The 15,926-nt window shown below is 40.8% G+C and overlaps 1 long non-coding RNA gene across 1 annotated transcript in view; it reads right to left on the bottom strand.

The window, feature by feature from the left end:
• Positions 1 to 223: 223 nt before the first annotated feature.
• LOC122544082 overlaps positions 224 to 15,926 on the bottom strand; it is a 60,204-nt gene continuing 44,501 nt past the window's right edge. The window contains exons 2-3 of the long non-coding RNA XR_006310263.1: positions 8,386 to 8,510; positions 224 to 1,031 (exon numbers count right to left, since the gene is read on the bottom strand). This is a non-coding gene — a long non-coding RNA (uncharacterized LOC122544082). The remainder of the gene's footprint in view (positions 1,032 to 8,385; positions 8,511 to 15,926) is intronic.

Genomic DNA, 15,926 nt, shown 5'->3' with positions numbered 1-15,926 from the left:
CTGACCAGCTGTGCTGTTCCAGCAATAAAGTTCCACACTTCCTCATACATTGCTTCCTGCAAGGATTCTTGTCTCTGGCAAATAGACCCTTGGTATATCTGGTCCATCCAGTCACAAATATCTCCAGGGTCAGCTGACGAAACCTCCAACATTCTATAATGGAGCAGATCCCTTCCACCCCATATGTGCAATAGGGGAGCTCAGTGCATCACAGTGAGGGGGAGAGGAGGAGAATATTAATGGCACATGTAGCGATGGCTGGAAAAACAATTTGTTCAGCACACAAAGTGATGTAAATTGTTTATGTTTAATGTAAAATTTTGCAAACAATGTGATATTAAACATTTGGTTCTCAAACAATGTGATTTCAATAGTTAGTACATTTAATAAACCTTCTCTTTTGTGGATGCTTGGTTAGGCCTTGCAGTATTACACCTTGACCCTCAGCAAAGTGCAGTGTTAGGGATTTATAGCCAGGGGTAGAAAATGTTTGCATGGTATCAGCTTAGCAGATTCTTCAGTTTTGTGGGCAATTCCTTTGGAGTTTGACATACTAGAGATGCTGCACGGTCCCCATGCTCAACTCACATTTACACCAGAATAATCAATGCCAGGCCATCAGAAAGTCCAAGCCATTATTTCACCTCAAAAATGAAATCGCAATAACCAGGAAATGGTGCCAATTTCTTAAGTTATGATCATGAAAGCCACATTTCGAGCTCTGCGCTAGCTATCCTGCCATGAATCATACATGGTGGAGTAATCACAGGTTTGTGCCTCTTTGCAAAGTTTTGGGTGATTTAAAGATGGTTGCTGGGCAACAAGGGATACCGTTTAAACATGGCATATGAAACTTTAAGAAATCCACAGATTGATGCAGAATAAAGATACAATATTGTTCGTGCTTCCAACAGAACCATAGTGCAACAGAACACAGGACTCCTGAATGGCTCCAGTGGAGGTTCATAGCATCCATGCCCTCCTCAACTTGAGCCAATAATGGGGCTGGATGGGGGTGGGGGGGTGCTGTCCTGAAAGCAAACAAAACCATGAGTGAGAGTTATTCTTCAAGCTTGAAGCTCAGGGTTAGGACCATAAAATTAACCAGAGATTCTGTCTACAAGAGGAGGACAGAGCAATATTTCAGACAGATTGAGAGGTCAGAGGCAATCTTATTGCTATCCACTTCCAGGATAACTCAAATGGGTTCTGACTTTGTTTAATTGTTCATACTTTTAAGTTGGTAATTTGATAAGCAGCCCCCTGTGTAATGGAAAGGACATGTTGAACTTGTTGGTTTGCTGTTCTTCATCTTTTATACTGTGCATCAAATGTTACATTATCTATGTTATTATATGAATTATACGTTTAGGTGAACCAATATTTTTATAGATATGCATAACTTGCCTCACATCCCTATTCAGGAATAAAGCAACAATGAGAAAGTGTATTTACATTTGTAGGGTTCCAGTTTGCAATCAGTAATTTTCTGATTTTTAAGTGGTTCATATCCCTCCCAGATCCCTGCTTCTGGACACTGGACCTATTTAGGGAATGCAAAATTAGGAGGCAGTAAACAGGTGTTTCAGGGCAAAAGAATCCCTGCGTTTAATTAAGGTACAAAGGCAAATATCATACAAGAAAAACAGGTAAATGCAATATATAAAGAAATTGACACAATTAATAATAGAGAACTGTAGTACCTTAAGTCACACTATTTACTAGATTAACACCATTAGAACCTATCCCACCAACACTCACAGAAAACAACAGTTTAATTACAGAGTCTTTAATCAGAATTCCTACTCTGGGGTCCCAATGCACCGCCACCACATGCCTTCCCCTCCCTGCCAGCCAGGTCAGAACTTTGTGGTCTCAGGAACTAAAGCTCACCACTGAGAAAACACAATTTTGAAGTGTACTTGGTTGTTCCCGCTTGTCATACCCAGAGCCAGGGTAAAGCTTTCAGACTGCATAGACTTTTCAGTTTGTGTTGAGTCCACTGATGCGATAACTACGTGTATTGGCACTATTGAGTGAGTACCTGGTTTTCTTTACTTCTGATGGTTTTGTGGGCCGGTTTTCACCTCAGGATATACCTGGGGACTTATGGTGTCATTAGAGCCTGTTGGTCTGAAGGCTGTTGGCCTTTGTTTCTGCTGGTGTGGTCGGTCATCGACAGTTCTCTTGGTTTGGGATAGGACTGTGTCCGGTCGCTGTCATTCAGAAAGCTCTTGGATTGTTCACACATGCCAAACCTGTGCTTTTCATTGTGTTTCTGGTGTTTCCTCCGGAAGTTAATTGGTTTGGCGATCATTAAAGTGGCTGCGAATGGATTTTGATTGAGTTTGAACATCCCAGTATCTAAATTGGCCCCATACTGCCTGTGCTGTGTAGCCCAAGGTATAATAGCTGTCGTGGGCTGGAGTATGGTGGTTTTGGCTGATTGTCCTTTAAGAGATGAGGTATAAGTTGGAATTCCAAAGCTGAACAATGGTTCCTGACAGCACTCTTCATTCTGTGAGTTGCGTTTGTGTATTTTCCACAGAATTCAGTCCAGCTATTCCTTTACTCTTTCAAAGTCTTGAAAACCCCAAGGTTGTGTCCAGTATTTTAGATATTGGAAGAAGTCCATGGTTTTTTCCAGTCCTTTAAATATTGGGAATTTTTGCTCAGTTCTACACATTGCATGGGGTTAACATTATGTAGCTCTAAAACCATACATGAGGTTATGGCATCTGAGTCATGTGAAACTAGTCAGTCATGAAAGCCAGGATTTGGAGGTGCCAGTGTTGGACTGGGGTGGACAAAGTTAAAAATCACACAACACCAGGTTATACCAAAGGGTTTATTTGGAAGCACTAGCTTTTGGAGCACTGCTCCTTTGCAGGGCTCCAAAAGCTACTGCTTCTAAATAAACCTTTTAGACTATAATCTGGTGTTGTGTATTTTAACTCATGAAAGCCATCAGGTTGAGATGAATTCTCAGGAATCTCTTTTTGACCCTTCCTCATTAATATTCTTTCAATTCTTCAGATTGTGTCATGACTGTAATATTGCCTTGATATACTTGAAGATCCTTATGACTTGAAGAGCCTTTAACTTGAATGAGGCAATAATTTGTCTAGTTTTTCTATCCAGACTTTGTGCCATGAGAAACATTGGACATGTTAGCTGTCCATTGAATGTCTCCCAGAATCGAATAGCACTGTGCTCCCTTGAAAAACATAAACATAGGTGGGGAATAAATATTTATATTTAAGGATCACATGAAAACTAGAAGATTTAGATACTTTCTGGATTGAAAAGTTTTCTCACCTTGCTATTGCTTGAAAAATGAGGTCAACAATTTAATGTGTACTGTGATTGGCCTGTTATTTGCAGAACAGTAAATGAATTTGGAGAAAAAGACAAATAAAGTTTTTAGGGAAAAAAGTAATAGCATTTGTGATTCTTAATTGCTGGGAAATTTGACTTTAGAAAAGACTGGGGGCACTTTGTGCTAATGGAATGCAATATATTTTTTTAACAGAGCTCGATGATCATTAAGGAAGGAATATTCAGAAGCTGCAAATCTGTCTCTCTCTCTCTCTTCTTTGCTCAGTAGAAATGGAAACTTGATAGAATTTCCAAAAATCCATATTTATGATTACCTTTTAAACCCTGAAAAGTTGAACTGTGACCACTTTCTAAGGATTTTGAACAAGCTTGAAATTAATCTGAAGATCTTTCATCTATCTACAACTGTCAGCAATTCAACTTTGTCAACAAGAAACCCAATAGATCATGGGAATTCATAATATTTTAACCTTTGTTTTCAGACCCTTGGCCAACAAGAGCTGTTTTCCTTTGGTCCTTTTTCTATTGTAACATCCTGTAAAGTCTACTGTTGTGTTAGTTTGAATGTTGGGATTTAGGGGATACAATTCTAATACTGGATTATTTCCCAGATATTGCCCAGTATTTACCACTTGTTTTAAGAATGAATTTTGTATTCCAGTAAACAGATTATTTTATGTTCATTAAAGAAGATAAATGAAAGTGTCTTTTATTGTGGATAGTAGGCAAAAAGAAACAAAATATTTGGCCATTTTGGAGATTCAATCAACACATTTCAACAATTGGTGAGACGGGAGTGGTGGGACTTCATTAACAGCACATTCCCTCCATCATAATCATTAGTCATAATATCAGCATTTCCCCATTGAGATGGATGGATTCATCACTTCTGTCTTACTCACACTCAAAAGGTGTTTGCATGTGTCAAATAATGTGTGCAAAGGAGGCCCTGGCACATTTCATGATCATTCATCTCTGTGTTGTTTGTACTAACGTGAAATGCTTCAGCTGCCGTCCTCAAAGTTAAGGTTCAGTGATCCCTGGTAATATGAGGCTATCTATTTGTTTGCAAAGGCTGAGCAATTCTTGACAATTGCAGTACTTTAGGCTCCTCATCTCTCACATGGGCCTGACTTAACCAGGTATTATTATGAAAATCACACTACAGCAGGTATTGTAACAATGCAAGTGAAAGTATACCAAGCTTTGACAAAGGGTCAGTTAGACTCGAAACGTCAGCTCTTTTCTCTCCTTACAGATGCTGCCAGACCTACTGGGATTTTCCAGCATTTTCTCTTTTGGTTTCAAGAAAAATGTTTGGTTCTTTACAATATTGCAGAATGCCAAAGCATTCTCATTATGTTCTCTTCTTCTTTGTCCTCTTATTACATCTAGATGCCATTCACAGATGGGCTGGAGAGAGCCTGCTCTGCACTTTGTTCTGCTAATTTGGAAGACTAGGGAAATCCCCTGGTGCCTGCTGAAAGTTTTCTGCCTAGGTGCAGGCCCACCCAGCAACCTGCTGTGGGCCTTGTAGTCACAGGGTAGGTAGAGGAACAGTTTCCTGTGAAGAAGCTTCCATGGCTCTTGTGTGTGGCTTGCTTTCCCAGTAGATGCCTCCTGACATCAGAATGTCACAAGAATGTCAGTCACTTAGGAGGAATGTCAGATCTTCCGCAGTACCTTCAAATAATCTAGCACCATAAAAAATCAAGGCAGAGCTCACTTTCATTGTGACAAGCTCAGCTGGAATGGCGGTTGAATGAGACTGAAGATCTTTGTGAATAAAATCGTAGAAATGTGCCATGTCTGATTTGGATAATGTCATATGTCACCCAGAGAGGATAGGGCATCTAGAATAACTATGACAGAGCTTGCCCCCCCTCTCCTCTTCCCATTGATGCTGAGCATTCATGGCTAATGCGAAGGAGAGCAGGACTGAGGCTGTATCTGGCAGCCATGGGTCACAAGAAGTAGGCACCACCTTTATTGATACAGCCATGAGCTTGGGTGCACTGCCACGACAGTGATGAGAACAGCAATGAAATCCTCCATCTTTTATTCCTGCCTACCAACTGTCACTGGCACACTTGCCTGATGGTCCTCTGCCCATCTCTGGAGGTTGAGTTAAGAAAGCAAGCATGATATCTACCTGGGGCTGGGAAGGTAGCTGGCCTCTGGTACAGGGAGTTCTCCGATAATGTCATAAACATGTTCCAGCGAAACCTTGCTTAATAGAAAATCACATAATTGAAATAATGGGACCTATGGGAAAAGTGGGGTGAGGGGCAGATAGCGAAACATATAACTAACAATCGCTTAAAAATCACTTAAAAATCTAGCCTGAATGAAGATTGAAATCATATTTATTAACTAATTAAAAGTAAATTTAACACAGTACATTTAAAAAATGGAAGAAAGTTGCTCTCTATACAGTACCTCTCATAGAAAGCTGCTCTGTTGACAGCTGACATCAGCACATGCACAGAACAACAACAAGACCTATGCTGACATCACACATGCTCAGAATGAAGCATATAAACCGATCACCGCTGGAACTGCATTATTGCCAAGGAAAATAAGTGTTCTCCAAAATACCGTTTCCTTATTCTTCAGTGACATTATAGCCAAATTGCGCTGCCGAAATGCACGTTATCCCAGAACCACCTGTAGTCCTCTGACTTTGAGACAAGCTGAGAGTTCCTTCCTTGATCAGCTGCAGAGACATGTTGGTCTTGTGCACACCTGACTGTGCCCTAAAGAGAGTACCCTCTAAGGTGAAAGTCTCTGAGTTGGTGGAGAATGTAGGTGTACACCTTGATAATGCATCCTTAACGGGTCGAGTGGCTTCCTGTTCAGAGGTGAAGCTGTCAGAGGGATCTCAGGGTGTGCCCTCTACATTCTGGAGGTTCCTGAGACAAATTATTTGGAGATGATAAATAAAGGTTTGTGCAGAATAACAATAAGTTAGTGCTGATGATAAGTGAATAGGAGTGCAGCACAATGGGGGTTACAAATTTGGCTCCCTATCACTACATAAGCAGTCTTAGTCCTTCCTGGCTGCTGTACCATCATGTTGTCATAGGAATCCTGACGTCTGGGTACTCCAACCATATGTCCTCCTTGAATGTGAAACATCTTTTTCTACATTGAGACAAGCCACAAGGATTGAGTATGATGCAGAAGATGCAAGAGTAGTTAGTGACAATCCATGAGCAGAAGAAGTAATGAGATGTCCCCAGTGAGTGAGTAAGAAGCATAGAGGACAGGAAGAGTTAGTAGCTATAGAGGATGAAGTATATAAGAATATCAGCCTTTGAGCGGACTTGATGTCCTAATGAAGTGTTTTTGCCTGAAACGTCGATTTTCCTACTTCTCGAATGCTGCCTGACCTGTTGTGCTTTTCCAGCAGCATTCTAATCTTGACTCCGACCTCCAGCATCTGTAGTACTCATTTTCGCCTTGATGCATGCAATGTTGAGTAGTAATCCATCATATGCATTTGCACTGGCAAAGTTAGAGTGAGTACTAGCCCTGGGTGCATGAGATACCAGAAAACAATCTCATGGAACATAGGATATCATTTGATCTTCTTTCTGTGCTGCTGGATATATCTTTTCACAGTGGTGTCAGCTTGATCTCTACAGCTATCTCTGGCAAGGCTGGCTGGATCTGGTGGTGGGGAGTCTTGAAATGATTAGCATGGTAAAGGATTTACCTTCTCTTTATCTTCCTATCTACTAGAACACTTTTAAACCAGAAAATATGGAGCAAGCTGCATATGAGTTGAGGCTTTAGAGGAGATCACCTCTGTCTAATGGGTAGTTATTGACTCGCGGCATTTGAAAAGGTGTCCACTGAACTTTAAAAATGACACTACAGACTTCGAAGGTCAAAATTCCTAGCAATAATGAGCACATACATCAAATTTGCTATGCAATTTACAAACTGACATGAGCAAAATCCCACTTGCATAATTAATAAGGAAAGAAGCTCAAGATTGTTCAAGGCTATTCACCTTGGCCTATGACAGAAATGATGCCACGAAACTCACCAACAGCAAATGGGAAAATGCTGTCCTTAGTGTGTGGATGAAATTGCTACCCAATAACAGAGGTGTGGCCTATTGCAAAGGTTGCACATCCTCTCCTTGTCTGTATGGGTTTCTTTCAGGTGCTCCGGTTTCCTCCCATAGTCCAAGGATGTGCAGGTTAGGTGGATTGGCCATGCTAAATTACCCATAGTGTCCAGGAATGTGAAGGCGAGATAGATTTTCCTGATGGTTTTTGGAGGGTTGGTGTACACTCGATGGGCTAAATGGCCTATTTCCACACTATAGGGATTCTATGATTCTATGAACCATAAATAGAACTTTTCACTTCATTGGTGGCATAGAATGACTATAAGCAGATTGGTTTCTCTTATACAAATAACTCCATTTTTTTTTCTCCTTCAATTGACTGGGTAGAATGTGGTAGTGATTAACAGGGAGTTGTTCTACTATGACCTTGGGATGATCAATAAATACCAGATTAGCCAGTACAGTCCATATCCTGAGAATAAATCATAAAGTCAAAATGGTACAGCTTCTGTTTAAAACTTCTCTCTTCAGTCGAATATGTGGAAGTAGATGGAGGAAGTTATTGAGATTATTTCTTCAATTTGCATTTTGTTCACTTGTGATACTTCCCATCCTCATCTGAATTGCATTAAACTAGAAATTTGTGCAGCCCCAGCAGAGTTTGCTCCACAGGACTTTGCAAATAACAACACCTCACAAGAGGATATTTCCCAAGGAAAGATAGAAGATAGGAATGGCAGACTCCAGTGATGGCACACAGATAATATCTGGCACTTTCAAAAAATCTAGTGCCAAGAAAAAATGTGAAGGCAGAGTTCAGTTTCATTACAATAAACTCAGTCAGTCTGGCAGTGAAGCAGGCCTGAATATCTTTATGTGCAGAAGTGTGTCATGATGGCCTTAGACAATCATAAGCATTGAATAAGTTTCAATAGAACCATGTTTCTAATAAGAATGTGTAGTACCTGGTGAGATGTCATCTCTGTAATACTATGTCACTCTCGTCAGCTATTCCTCGTCCAGATTCTCCTCCACCTCCACTCGATGTGAGGAATTCATACATCGAAATTACAAACTTTCGCCAGATGTTCTGAATGGGGGTGGGGGGTCAAAGCATAAAAGAAGAGTCATATTGGACTTGAAATGTAAACTCTGTTTCTCTCTCGGCAGATGTTGTCAGGATTTCTCTCATAGTTTCTGTTTCAGATCTCCAGCATTCACAGTAATTTGCTTCTGTGGAATATAAATTGTAGGGCTGAGGGTCTGCCATTGCAATATGAGTGAAATACCGTGTACAAAAATTTGAACAACACTCTGCAAAAAAAAGTTTAAAAATATCATTGAATTTCAAGAATTGATCAAAGCTCTGAAACTCCTCACTGTTGCCATAGGTATGTTTGCTGAGCTGGGAAGTTGGTTTGCAGATGTTTTGTCCCCTCTCTAGGTGACATCCTCAGTGCTTTGGAACCTCCTGTGAAGTGCTGCTGTACTGTGTCTTCTGGAATTTATTTAGTTTCATTCCTGCTGCTTCCGGATGTTCATTGCAGTGGTCAATGTGCTATAGACGGAGCCCGTGGATAAGTGCCAAGCTTCTAGAAATTTCTGGCTGTCCTCTGTTTAGCTTGTCCTATTATTGTTGTGTTGTCCCAGTCCCCTGGACCTTCATCCACAGGTGCCTAGCAGACAAACAATGCGACAAGGACATGCCACAATCTAACACACTAGCCATGCTACTTTATATAAAAAATGTCTCGGATCTAACAGCCAGACTTCTCCGGCCACTTGGATTCATGACAGCCCATAATGCAACAGCCACACTAAGCCAACAACTCACCAGAACAAAAATCCCTATACCCATCATGTGCGAGATGAATGTAATTTATAAGATTCCATGCAAACACTGCACGAAACGTTATATAGAACAACAGGCAGACAACTAGCAATCCACATCCACAAACACCAGCTAGCCACTAAATGCCATGACCAACTGTCAATAGTAGCCATGCACACAGATGACAAGGACCACAAATTCGACTGGGACAATACAATGATATTAGGACAAATCTTTAGGCAAACCTTGAACTCCACACTGTCTCTAAATTCAGGGAGCTGAGGAGCAGCTGCAGTTCTTGTATGGGCCTAATTTTTACCTGTAATATTTCATTCATCTAGAGCATGAATGGTACATAGATAGCAACGAAGATATGGAGCTTGTTCTAACTTCTTTAGTAAAATTACAGCTTAACAATAGTTTATCTGATGAAGATAGAAAGGAAATCCAACACCAACAATGTTATAAAGGGAAAAAGTTTCGCCACACATTTTTGGTATTTGATTCTGTACTTAATTATGTGAAATTACTAAAAAATGTAAATTGGAACTGTTAATTGTTGGTACACACTGCATAGGTCCATGCATGAACAGTGTGTCTTTGGGCAAGTTACCAGGAAGAAATCAGTGTATATGGACTGTCCCCCATCAACAGAAGTGGAGAGTCAAAACACTGGTGAAGAAATGTGCTTAGAAACTTTTTAACAATCCTATTTGATGCCCAATTAAAGAAAGTAGCTCATTTAATAGTTATTTCATTTGAAAAATCACAGTTCACAACGTTTCTAGATGAGACGTTCAGACATCAACATTTTATCGCTCAATCAATACTGACTGAAAAACAATTACCTGCCTGCTACAGCAGCTTAGTATGATTAATAGCTGTGGTACAGGAACAGATTTAATTTAATTTTCTTTCTTTGCACCCCCAACTTATGCCCTCTTTATGCTTGGGAATAACTGAGAGAATGAGTATTTAATATCCGTAGTGACTTCTCAATTCACTGTGCTTTCTCTATTACCAGGATTTTAGATTCTTAATGGTCTTACACTTTAAAGAGTTTATTTGCAACCACTAATCCTGTTGAGATTCTAACTCTTACCCCTTTGGGTAGAGGTCTACTGAAATCTGGATATTGATTTTGCATTTGCTAGCACTCCAAATTGAATGTATCTTTTGACAAGTCTGGATCACAGAGACACTGCGCCTTGTCATTGCCAAAGCATTCGATTAATATCATGATCTTTCAACTTCAGGTGTCATTGAAGGACTTAAAATCCATCTTGAAATCCATCATCAGTTGTTAAATTTGTGTAATCAGGCTCTGGCATCAAATTAAGCATCCTACATGTCATGATGAGAAATAACATATTTCCAAAGATTTTTCCAGGATTTTCTCTCAACTCTTCCAGTTCATTTGGCATGTTACTCCATGACCATTATCCGATCCCCGTCCTAAATCTGCCAAGATGACACATTGCAGGGTGAAAACAAGAAGACCATAAAACCATATAATGCATAGGAACAGAAATTAGGCCATTCAGCCCATTAAGTTTGCTCCACCATTCAATCATGGCTGATAAGTTTCTCAACCTTATTCTCTCATTTTCTCCCCATAACCCTTGACCTCTTTGATTCTAAAGAGCCTATCTATCTTAGTCTTAAATATCTCCAATGCTTTTTGTGGAGATGAATTCCATAGATTCACCACTGAAGAAGTTTCTCCTTATCTCCATTCTAAAAGATCTTCCTTTTACTTTAAATCTGTGCCCTTGGATCCTAGTCTCTCCTACCAATGGAAACATCTTCCCAACTGCTGCTCTTTCTATATGTTTTCTATTCTATATTCTATATGTTTCAATTAGATCTCCCCCATCCTTCTAAACTCCATCGTGTACAAACCCAGAGCCCTCAAACGTTCCTTTTCATTCCTGGGACCATTCTCCTGAACCTCTTCTGAACACGCTCCAGGCCAGTACATCCTACCTGACAAATGGGCCCAAAACTGTGCAAATGTGATCTGACCAGAGCCTTATAGAGCCTCAGACGTACACCCCTGCTTTCATATTCAAATCCTTCCAAATAAATGGCATCATTTGCCATCCTAATTACTGACTCAATCTGCAAGTTTAATTTAAGAGAATCCTGGACTAGAACTCCCAAGTCTCTTTGTACTTCAGACTTCTGAAATTTCTCCCCATTTAGAAAATAGTCCATGCCTCTATTCTTCCTGCCAAGGTGCATGACCTCACACTTCCCCAAGTTGTACTCCACCTGCCAATGCTCCAATGCTCCAAACCTGTCCAAATCCTTCTGCAGCCTTCACGCCTCTTCAATGCTACTTATCCCTCTAGCTACCTTTGGATCATCTGCAAACTTAGTCAGAATGTCCTCAGTTCCTTCATCTAGATCTTTAATCTATAGAGTGAAAAGTTGTGGCACCAACAGGGAGCTTTGTAGAACACCACTTGTCACCGGCTGCCATTCTAAGAAGGACCCTTTTATCCCCATTCTCGGCTTTCTGCCAGACAGCCAATGTTCTATCATGCTAGCACCTTGCCTCTGACACCATGGGCTCTTACGATACTCAATTGCTTCCTGTGCAGCACCTTCTCAAAGCCCTTCTTGAAGTCCAGGTAGATGACATCCATTGGCTCTCCTTGGCCTAAGCTGCTCATTACTTCATCAAAGAATTTTAGCATATTTGTCAGGACTTCCCTTTGATGAAAACATGGTGACTTTGCTCTACTTTACCATACACTTCCAAGTATTCAGAAATATCATCCTTCACAATGGATTCCAGGATCTTACCCATGACCGAGATTAGGCTAATTGGCCTGTAATTTTCCATCTTTTGCCTTATTCCCTTTTTAAACAGGGGTGTCACGTTAACAATTTTCCAGTCCTTTGATTCTAGCAATTCCTGAAAGATCACCACTAATATCTCCACTATCTCTTCAGTTATCTCCCTTAGAACTCTGGGTTATAGCCCATCTGGTCCAGGTGATTTATCCACTTTCAGACCTTTCAGTTTTTCCGAGCACCTTCTCCTTGGTGATGGCCACCATACCCAGCCCTGTCCCCTCACTCTCTTGAATGTTTGGGAAATTACTCGTGTCTTCCACTGTGAAGACTGATGTAAAGTAGTGATTTAGTTCCTCAGCCATTTCCTTGTTCCCCACTACTATCTCTCCAGCCCATTTTCCAGTTGTCCAATGTCAATTTTTGTTTCTCTTTTGCCCTTTATATATTTAAAGAAACTCATATAGTCTTCCTTTATGTTACTGGCTAGCTTACCCTCATTTTCAATTTTCTCCCTTCTTATTTCATTTTGGTTGCTCCCTGTTGGTCTTTGTGAGCTTCCCAATTCTCTGGTTTCCCACTACCCTTCACCACATTATATGTTTTTTTTCCTTTTATGCTGTTCCTTACTTCCCTTGTCAGCCATGGTTGCCTCATCCTCCTTGTACTATGCTTCTTTTCACTCGGGATGAGTATCTCTTGAATTATTCCCAGAAACTCCTGCTATTGCTGCTCTACGGTCTTTCCTGCTAGGCTCTTCTCCTGGTCAATTCTGCCCATCTCCTCCCTCATGCCTCTGTCATTGCCTATATTCAGCTGTAATACCATTACCTCTGATTCTATTCTCTCCTTCTCAAATTGCAGAGTAAATTCAACCAAATTATGATCACTGCTTCCTAAGGGCTCCTTCACCTTAAGCTCCCTTATCAAGTCTGCCTCATTGCAGACTAAATGCAGTATTGCCTCTTCCCTGGTGGGCTCCACTATAGGCTGCTCCAAAAAGCCATCTCATAGACATTCCACAAATTTCTTTTCTTACAATCCACTACCAAAATGATTTTCCCAGTCCACCTGCATTTTGAAATCCCCCCGATTACTGGAACTTTACCTTTCCTATGCATCTTTTCTATCCCCTGATGTACCTTATGTCCCAGCTCCTGATTACTAACTCCAAGTATGATTTTATTTTATCTTTGCAGTTCCTCAATTCTGCCCACACAGATCCTACACCATCTGACCCTACTTTGTTTCTTACTATTGATTTCATTTAATGTCTAACCAATAAGGCAAACCCAGCCCTCTGCCCACTTCCCTATCTTTTTGACAGGATGTATTTCCTTGAATATTTAGCTCCCAGTTCTGATCCCCTTGGAGCCATCCCTCCATTATGCCCACCATGTCGTACTGCCATTTTTGATTTGTGCCACAAGCTTGTTTACTTTATTCCTTAACTGCGTGCATTTAGATGTAACATCTTTAGTTCTGTATTAACCATCCCTCATCTCATTGTCATTCGTTTGTCCAGTACGCTTGAAGTTTGATTGCTTTGTTTCATCAAGGGAAGGGGGTCGTGTAGGGAGAAACAATAGAGTCAAAAATGCAAGTAAGAAAAATGATGTGAGAATACTAGGGGAAGAAATGTGAGTAATGAAATTAAATTTAAAAATATAGAGTGACATTTGAAAGCTAGCAACCTCAACCAAGGTAATTGAATAGTTTCTTCCAAAACCACAATCTCCACCACGTAGAAGGCCATGGGTAGCAGAGGCTGGGGAAGACCACCACCTGCAAGTTCTCCTCTAACACACATACAATCCCGATTTGGAACAATGTCACCATTCTTTCTGTGACACTGGGTCAAAATCTAGGAACCCCCTTGCTAACAGGCTGTGTCTATTTCACTGTTCTCATGTACCTGAGAGATCCAGAACCCACAGGCAATACAACCCAGGACAACTTCAACCTGCCACCAACAGCTTTGGGGAGTTCAGCAGACTGCTGACAGGAGTCACCGTAGCCTAGTGTGTAGTCCTATCCATTATCCAGGCTGTGCTACTGGTTTAGAAAAAGGCTAGGGCATCCCAAGCAATGTTCACACCTGGAGGAACAAGAATTGTTAAAGATAAAAAGAAGTTGTGAAAAAAGCGCTTTTATAGAAAACCTCGACTACCCAACACATGGGTGGTAACCACAATCGGTATGCCCTTCTAATTCTTCACTGAATTCCCTTCCCCAGCAGGAAATCGGACCGTGAAGGAACGAAAAGAGGAGCTGTTGGAGAAGGTGCGATTTGGTGAAACTGCAAGGGAAAGTAGTGTGATGAAACTGCTGGGCTAGAGTGTGGCGGAGCTGCAAATTGGAAGGATGCCGAGGCTGTTGGGGATAGGGGGTTTGTGAAACTGCGAGGGAAGGAATGGTTAAATCATGAGGTAAAGGGCGTGAAACTGCATGTGGGAATTGCAGCAAATCCGAGGGTTGGGAATGGCACAACTGTAAAGCGGTTTAATATTTGGAGAAGTGGGATTAATGATGGGTGGTGTTGGTGGGAGAAGTTGTGAAACTGCAGGACAAAATCACCTGCTATGTAAGGGAAGCATTGTTGTTTATTCTATGAATGGTGTACAAAGCTCTTTGAGACTTTGTGTTGCTGGCTTAAAATTTTCCCACAAGTTCCTTGATCACTTTTCGGTATTGATGGAACGGTCTGCTGAATACTTTGATACTGCAGATGTTTCTTTCACCATCATTCCATGCTAATGTTAATTCTATGAAAATGGAATTCTTCAAACCACTTTGAAGGTAATTACTGTTGCAATTGTTGTGGTTCAAGTACTGTGTGATTCTGTTTCAGTTCAGTGATTTCAACTGATTACTTTTTTTTACAATTAGCCCCCTAAACTGAGGAGACTCTAAATCTCCTGGTTATATATATTATATATGTATATATATTTCTTTCCCCCAGCATCCATGCTTTGTGTGTGCAGGTGTGAGACACACTGAAAGACAACAGGTGTATAAAGCTTTATTCAATTTCCACCACCAGGCAGAAAGGAAACACTTGAGTGGTAAGCAATGCCCTTCTTATCAAAGGGCAATGCTGTGTGATCACAAAAATGAAGGGGAGGGCAGGGATTAAATAATTGATGACTATTAGGTGTCAAATGGCGACTGGTTAATTTGAAATGCAGATCATCACAAATGAATGTAGTTAAATGCTTGTGGGATGGGGACAGTGCCTCTACCTTTGAGCCAGAAGTCTTGGGTTCAAATCTGGACTGTTCCAGACGTGTGTAAATCTCTGAGCAGATTGATGAGAAATTGCGTACAGAAGGATGTCAATGTTTTCGAAAATGAACTGCAGATGCTAGAAATCTGAAACCAAATCGTGATGTAAACTCTGCTTTCACCTGCTGATCAACAATTGCTGGGAGGATGGGAACTCGGGAAAATTGGTCCCTAGATGCAAAGTTCATGCATCTGCCATATCCAGACTGTAATGGCTTGGAACAAACTTGTACAGTTTGAGTTCTGTTGGTCTCCAGGCTAAAGAACCTCAAATTGGGAGAAGGAAAGAGGGAAAGTGCAAACTGGGTGACACTGGAAAGTGAAACACAAGCAGTTGGATAAGAGACTTTATATCAGCCTGAGAGATGAGTTATGTTATATAATGGCCATTTATTCTGGGAGAAAGACAGTGTTACTGCTGCTCTCTATGAACTGAGTCACAGTTCTTGAATTTTGGATCTCAGTGTTGGGCTTTAGAAGTCAGTGAATAGGATTAATTCTGCTTTTAGCTTGATTTATTGGTCAAATATTATTGTATGAACAATGGTAAGGGCCTCAAAATCAACATTATTAAAAGTAAATCTTCTG

Source organism: Chiloscyllium plagiosum, chromosome 3 (genome assembly GCF_004010195.1).
Source record: "Chiloscyllium plagiosum isolate BGI_BamShark_2017 chromosome 3, ASM401019v2, whole genome shotgun sequence".
Taxonomy (NCBI): Eukaryota; Metazoa; Chordata; class Chondrichthyes; order Orectolobiformes; family Hemiscylliidae; genus Chiloscyllium; species Chiloscyllium plagiosum.
Note: the sequence above shows the minus strand (reverse complement) of the source record. Positions and strands in the feature narration are given on the sequence as shown.